This window comes from Colobus angolensis, unplaced genomic scaffold (genome assembly GCF_000951035.1).
Source record: "Colobus angolensis palliatus isolate OR3802 unplaced genomic scaffold, Cang.pa_1.0 Scaffold154, whole genome shotgun sequence".
NCBI classification, from domain to species: domain Eukaryota; kingdom Metazoa; phylum Chordata; class Mammalia; order Primates; family Cercopithecidae; genus Colobus; species Colobus angolensis.
This window is the reverse complement of record NW_012114644.1, coordinates 3,897,909-3,906,172: the sequence shown is the minus strand read 5'-3', so window position 1 is coordinate 3,906,172 and position 8,264 is coordinate 3,897,909.

The window sequence follows — 8,264 nt, the reverse complement described above, 5'->3', positions numbered from 1 at the left end:
TTTTTTTTTTTTTTTTAGACAGGGTCTCACTGTATCTCCCAGGCTTGAGTGCAATAGAACATACAGAGCTCACTGCAGCCTTGACCTCCCAGGCTCAAGTGATCCTCCTGCCTCATCCTCCTGAGTAGCTGGGACTACAAGTGTGTGCCACTGCACCCAGCTTATGTTATGTTCAATATGAAACCTGGCCATAAATCTCAGTGAATTCTTAGCATTTTCCCTCCTCTCCCATTCCAAAGCTTTATCCCAGTAAGGCCCATCTTCTCCATAACCATGAGTTCTCCATAACCACCCAGTCACCTAGCAGTCCTCTCCCTGTTGCAGCCATGCCCATGGTCTTCTGGAACTCCTCCTGTATGTAGCTGGCCTCCTGGAGAAGCATCAGAGAATCCTCCATCATTCTCCATTGGCCAGAGCTACACCTGCCAGGATCTCAGTCTTAGGCTTCTGCCTGCCTCCCTTCCTGTGTTTAATTCTGTGCTACACAGTGATAGGGAGGGATTATGAAAGCTCTAGACTGTGCTGTCAAGGAAGCCGCTCCCAACTTTCAAAGGTCAGTCAAGACAGTAATGTTCCATGCCTTCAGGATCCTCAAAAAAAAAAAAAAAAAAAAAAAGTCCAGACTGAATTGGAGGAAAAGGGAATCAGTCTAGGAATGATAGGGGAAAATCAAAGAGCATTTCTTATAGGAGAGACATGAAGCTGCATACATAAATAATTAAGTGGGTTAATGCATAGGAAAGTGGGTGGAGGTATGGCTAGAATGCCATATAGAATGCCCTGGAATGGGGATATTAATTCTATTTTCTATATATCACTTGGATTCTCTGGACACATGCACATATGTGTACACAGAAGCTCACACTTGTACATTGATATGCCTACACAAAAGGGGTTGCTGTGTAGTAAGAAACATTTAGAGATTATCAAATGTGTGGATTGAGAGTCTTATTCCAATACACTAGAAATTTAATAGGAATTTAATGAAGTTATCTCGATTGATGGATGGATGTAAGGAAGCGTTTATGACTGGAATGACTAACGGGTGGATGGATGAGAGACTTAATAGATGGGTGAACGGTTAATGGATGCATGGAGTGAGATAGATGAATAGTGATTGGAAAGGTGGTTGTAAATATTAATAAGTTGTTGAATGATGAAAGAGTTAATGAAAGTGGAAAGTTAATTGGTACATGTATAGATAATAGAGTGAAAGATATTTATACAGAGGAAATAATGAATGGATTTTTTGATGAATTTATGGAAATATGGACAGAAGGATGAAAAGATAAAAGGAGAGATAGATAGATAGATAGGTAGGTAGGTAGATAGATGGAAGGATGGAAAGAGTGTGGTGAGCCTACCTGGACATCCTGGGACAGGCTGGAATGTATCAGGAAGTGGGTAAGAGATACTGAGACCTGTGGCTGGGGTGAGGAGATCCCTAGTGCTGAAGTGTAGGTGTTGGGACAGTAAATCTTTTATATTTTTCTCTAGTGGGTGGGGTCATGACTTATGGACTTATCAGATACACTATAGTGACCAAGAAGTGTCCCCCGCAACACACACACCCAAAAGGGGACAAGCAGCAAAGCACTTTCTCTCTTGTTGAATCCCAGAGCCAGTGGGCTGGGGAGGAAGCCAGGCATCCCTCCTTCTGCTCTCAAAGGTCTCTGTTTTGGGGCTTTAGGAACTGGATTCCTCAGGCCTCAGCCCAGCTGAGTTGGGGGCTCCCCAAAACCTCCACTGACATCTTGATTCCACTGCTTTTCACCTTTTCTGGAGGCTGAGGGAGAGAGCCCTGAGCCTGCCTGTCTCCTTTGGGAAGCTCCACCTGACTGCAGCCTCTGTCTCCCAGCCTGAGCCCCTCACTCCCTCTGGTTCTGTATGATTCATTGTCTGACCTTCCCTGGGGGAGGGAGGCAGTGGTCTGACTTACCCGCCCAATTCAGCAGCCATGGAGCTGGGGGAGGCATCTTTGAGGCTAGTTTGATGGATGGGTGAGAAGAAAGAAAGTATTCCTTCCTGGTCTCCTCCTTATCCTTCACCCCACCCTCTGGAATCATGACAGTTACATTATCACCTCCGCCTTACTCCTTCCCACAGGCAGAGAGCCAGAAAGAGAGGTATGTGGGCAAAGAGTCTGGGGAAGTAAGAAGAGTGCAAGAGAAAAGCTTCCAGGGGGACAGAAGGCAGGAGAAAGAGACAAAGAGAAAGAGAGTGAGAGACAGCGAGAGAGCGCATCAGGGAGAGATGGAGCGAGAGAGAGAGGAGAGAGAGAGAGAGAGAGGAGGGAGACAGAGAAAGGAAGACAGGAAGGAAGAAGGGAAGACAGAGAGCACCAGGGAGAGATGGGGGAGAGAGAGAGACAGAGAAACAGACGGAAAGAGAGACAGAGGAGAGAGTGACGGAGAGAGAGAGACGGAGAGAAATGGAGAAAGAGAAAGAGAGACAGACAGCACCACGGAGAGATGAGAGAGTGAGAAGAGAGAAAGAGAAAGAGAGAGAAGAGAAGAGAGATGAAAAGAGAGAGAAAGACAAAGAGCAACAAGGAGAGATGGAGAAAGGAGAAGAGAGACAGAGAGACAAAGAGAGACCGAGAGCACCAGGGAGAGATGGGGGTGGTGAGAGAAATGAAAAGAGAGAGAGAGAGAGAGAGACAAAGAGAAAGAGAGAGAGACAGAGAAACAGACGGAAAGAGAGACAGAGGAGAGAGTGACGGAGAGAGAGAGACGGAGAGAAATGGAGAAAGAGAAAGAGAGACAGACAGCACCACGGAGAGATGAGAAGAGTGAGAAGAGAGAAAGAGAAAGAGAGAGAGAGAAGAGAAGAGAGATGAAAAGAGAGAGAAAGACAAAGAGCAACAAGGAGAGATGGAGAAAGGAGAAGAGAGACAGAGAGACAGAGAGAGACAAAGAGAGACCAAGAGCACCAGGGAGAGATGGGGGTGGTGAGAGAAATGAAAAGAGAGAGAGAGAGAGAGAGACAAAGAGAAAGAGAGAGAGACAGAGAGCGCAAGGGAGATATGGAGACAGAGAGAGATGGGGGGAGGAGAGAGAGAGATGGAGAGAGAGAGAGCACACACCAGGGAGAGATAGAGGGAGTGACACACAGAGAGAGATGGAGAGAGAGAAAGAGAGGTGATAGCACCAGGGGGAGATGGGAGAGAGAGAGAGAGAGAGAGACAGAAAGAGACACACACGAAGAGCACCAAGGAGAGATGGAGGGGGGAAGAGAGAGACAGAGAGAGAGAAAGAGAGACCAAGAGCACCAGGGAGAGATGGAAGGTTGAGACAGATGGAGAGATGGAAGGTTGAGACAGATGAAGAGAGAGAGAGAGACAAAGAGAGAGACAGAGAGACAGCACAAGGGAGAGATGGGGAGAGAGCGGTGGGGAGGGGAGAGAGAGATGGAGAGAGAGAACCAGGGAGAGATGGAAAGAAAGGGAGAGACAGAGAGAACCAGGGAGAGACAGAGAGAGAAGGAAAGAGAAAGTGCCAGAGAGAGAAGGGGGAGAGGAAGGGAGGGAAAGGGGGAAGGAGAGGGAGGGAGGGAAGAAGGTGGGAAGGGGTGGAGGGAATAACTGGGACCCAGTGAAACAGGGAGAAGGAATCTGAGAAAGGCACAGGACACCGTTAGAGGGAGAAGCGGAGAGAGGTGGAAAGAGACACCCACAGAGGAAGGAAGAGGTGGGCAGTTAGGGAGATGCTCACTCAGAAAGGTGTAGGTGGAGATATAGACAGACCCAGAGCCCTGGAAAGACCTAGACAAGTGACAAAGAGAGACTCAGAGGAGAGAGTCAGAGAAGTACAGAGTGACTGATCTAGAAGTTCAAAGAGAAGGACAGAGAGACACAGGAAAAGAAGAAACAGCCCAGTGAAGGAGGCAGAGACTTGCCTGGGGCAGAAACGGAGGGTGGCAGCAGGGAGGAGAAATACCATCTGATCTCAGGGGTGGGTGGCCCTGCCCAGACATGCCAGCGTGGCCTGGGAAGCCTTGTGAGCAGCCAGCATGTCATTATTTTTCTAGTACCTCTTGTGTTCCAGGCCCTGCCAAGACGATTTCTTTTAATCCCAACAACAAGTATCAATGATAACCATTACAGCTCATTCTTACAGTGCACAATGATATCCCAGACTTTTTGCAATTGCAAAAAGCTCTTTGCACCTACCTCACCAAATCATCAAACAGCCCCACGAGAGACACTATGATGATCTCTGTCTACAGAGGCCGAAATAAGGCACACAGAGAGCTTAAGTCACTTCTCAAAGGCACCAGCATGGAGCTGGGATTCAACATCCAGACACTCTGGCTGCAATTCGTGATGTTGTCTTCTTCATTCCTGAGAGACAGAGAGCTGAAAACTCTAAAGATGTGGCCCCCAGATTTGGAGAAGTGGGAATTCCTATGCAGGTGTCAAAAGATCAACCAGAGGAGCCAATGAACACCCTGAAATAGTCATGCAGCTGGGTGTCATCGTGCCGTGCCTACCTAGAAAAACTGCATGCAAGTTTTTGCAAGTTTTGGACCCCTTGAAGGCTCAGCTCTTATTTATTCCACAAATATTTATTGTGAACCATACTATATGTCAGTTCTGGAGGGTGGGGGAACACACAGGGACCAAGCAAACCATGACAAAGGTAATAATTAAATAAATGAGAACCAGCCAGGCATCATGCCTCACACCTGTAATCTCAGCTCTTTGGGAGGTCAAGATGGGACGATTGTTTGAGACCAAGAGTTTGAGACCAGCCCAGGCAAAATAGCAAGACTCCATCTCTCCAAAAAATTTAAAAGTTAGCCAGAGGTAGTGTCACACACCTGTAGTCACCACTACTCAGGAGTCTGAGGTGGGAGGATTGTTTGAACCCAGGAGTTGGAGGCTGCAATGAGCCATGATCACACCTCTGCACTACAGTCTGGATGATACGGTTTGGCTGTATCCCTACCCAAATCTCATCTTGAATTGTAGCTCCCATAATCCCTACATGTTGTGGGAGGGACCCGGTGGGAGATCATTGAATCATAGGGGTGATTTCCCCCATAGTGTTCTCACAGTAGTGAATAAGTCTCGTGAGATCTGTTGGTTTTATTAGGGGAAACCCCTTTCACTTGGTTCTCATTCTCTCTCTTGCCAGCTGCCATGTAAGACGTGCCTTTTGCCTCTCACTATAATTGTGAGGCCTCCCCAGCCATGTGGAACTGTGAGTTTATTAAACCTCTTTTTCTTTATAAATTACCCAGTCTAGAGCATGTCTTTATCAGCAGCATGAAAACGGACTAATACAAAGGACAACAGAGCAAGACTCTGACTCTATAAATAATTAAAGATAGATGATAGATAGATAGATAAATAGATAGATAGATAGATAGATAGATAGATAGATAGATAGATAGATAGATAAATAGACAGGAAATAAGGACCCTGCCCTCCCAGAGTTGTCATTTTAGCAGGAGGAGGTATTATCAGAGCCAATGCCTGCTTGCTCCCGGAAGGTGCCAAGCTTGCTTTCTCACCTCTGGGCTTTTGACCTTGCTGTTCCCTCAGCTGAGAAGGCTTCTCCCCATATCCTCCCATGGCCAACTCTCAGAAGTCTTCTCAAAGGAACCCTCTCTGACCACTCAATCTGAAGTAATCCGCCCTGGAACCCTTGTACACTGTTGATGGTAATGCAAATTAGTAGAGCCACTTTGAGGAACAAAATGGAGGTTCCTTAAAAAAAAAAAAAAAAAAAGTGGAAATAGGTCAGGTGTGGTGGCTCGTGCCTGTAATCCCAGTACTTTGGGAAGCTGAGGCAGGTGGATCACCTGAAGTCAGGAATTCGAGAGCAGCCTGGCCAACATGGTGAAACTCCATCTCTGCTAAAAATACAAAAATCAGCCAGGCGTGATGGCGGGCGCCTGTAGTCCCAGCTACTCAGGATGCTAAGGCAGCACAATTGCTTGAAACCAGGAGGCGGAGGCTGCAGTGAGCTGAGATCATGCCACTGCACTCCAGCTTGGGTGACAAAGTAAGACTCCGTCTCAAAACCAAACCAAACCAAACCAAACAAACAAACAACAACAGAAAAAAAAACACTAAAAATAGAGCTACCATGCAATGCAGAAATTCCACTGCTAAGTGTATATATATATTAAAAAAGGAAATCTGTATACTGAAGAGATGTCTGCACTCCCACTTATTTTGCAGCTCTGTTCACAACAGCCAAGACATGGAATCAGCCTAAGTGTTCACATGGTGTCCGTACAGAAGGGAGAACTATTCCGCCATTAAAGAAGAATGAGATCCTGCTGTTTGCAGCAACATGGATGGAACTGCAGGACATTATGTTAGGTGAAATAAGCCAGGCACAGAAAGGCAAACTGCACATTCTCACACATTCATGGGAGCTAAAAATTAAAACAATTGAACTGATGGAGATAGAGTAGAATGACGGTTGCCAGAGGCTGGGAAAGGTGGAGTTGAGGGAGAGGGGATGGCTAATGGGTACAAAAATATGGCTAATGGGTACAACAAATAAGATTTTGTTTTTGATAGTACAACCAGGTGATTATCGTCAGTAATAATTTGTTGTACTTTCTTTTTTTTTTTTTTTTTTGAGACTGAGTCTCACTTTGTGGCCCAAGCTGGAGTGGAGTGGCACAAACTTGGCTCACTGCAAACTCCACCTACCAGGCTCAAGCAATTCTCCCGCTTCAGCCTTCTGATTAGCTGGGATTAGAGATGTATGCCACCATGCCTGGCTAATTTTTTTTTGTATTTTTGTAGAGACGGGGTTTCACCATGTTGCCCAGGGTGGTTTCAAACTCCTCAGCTCAGGCAATCTGTCCACCTCGGTCTCCTAAAGTGCTAGGATTACAGTCATGAGCCACTGTGCCCAGGCTTTGGTACATTTTAGCATAACAGAGGGAATATAATTGTAATGTTTGTAACACAAAGAAATGGTGAGTGCTTGAGGTGATGGTTACCCCATTTACCCTGACGTGATTATTATAAGTGACTATACACTGTATGTCTATCTACATTGTATGTATTTGATTACACCTTGTATGTCTTATCGAAATATCTCACATACCCCATAAATATATACACCTACTATGTAGCCACAAAGATTTTTAAAAATAAAAATAATTGCATAGAGTCCTCAAACCCCAATCTCCGTACTTTTGTTGCCTTGCTCCAACCCAGGACCACAATTCAAAGCCTCAAGTCTATCAGAATTTCTCCCTACAGTCTGCCTCCTCTCCATTTCACCTTACAAAATTCCAGAAGCTTCTGTAGTTAATATACAAGCCAAAAAGGAACTCCCAAGCTTGTCTGTGGAGTCTCACCCAAAGTTGTACCCCAACTGCCTAGCTGTTTCCCGTCCACCCACCTCCTCCTTTTCCATCCCTTCCGCACTAACCCATCTCACCACCTGGACAGACTTGAGAAAGTCCCGTGGTTTATTTGCAAAGTGCTCCTCCAGAAAGGGCAGAGGCCAGCGCCCAGGAGAGAGGCAGCCCTGGGAGGTAGGATGGCCCCAGATCCAGAGTAGTAAGAGGTCACTAGGGACAATGAGGAGTGAGGAGGCTGAGGGCTCTGTGGTCCTCATTCCACCCACCTTCCATTCTGCTGTCGCTCTTAAAAGACAAGTTGCTCTGTTTGTTGCCTTATTTCTGTGTTGGTGACAGAAGATGTGCCATGCATTTGCACTGGCAGAGTTCCTGCTAACTCTTCAGAGGCTACAAGGAGCCCGAAGCTGGCAGGTGCTGCAGAGGCCAACAGGTTAGCATCTCAGGGCTGAGTCCCAGAGCCAGCTTCCCATTGACCACAGACTGGCTGATGTATCCTTGTGATAAAGATATTAAACTTGCAACCTCTCCTTCAGGGAAGGGTGGTGGTCCTGCTGGTGGAATGTGTGGAGGCTGGATTTATTTATTTATTTATTTATTTATTTATTTATTTATTTATTTTTGAGATGGAGTCTTGCTTTGTCGCCCAACCTGGAGTGCAGTGGCAGGATCTGGGCTCACTGCAACCTCTGCTTCCCGCATTCAAGTGATTCTCCTGTCTCAGCCTCCCGAGTAGCTGGAACTACAGGTGCGTGCCACCACGCCTGGCTCATTTTTGTATTGTTGTTGTTGAGACAGGGTTTCGGTATATTGGTCAGGCTGGTCTCGAACCCCTGACTTGAGGTGATCCACCTGTCTCAGCCTCCCAAAGTGCTGCGATTATAGGCATGAGCCACCACCTCCAGCCTGGAGGCTGGATTTCGACTGGT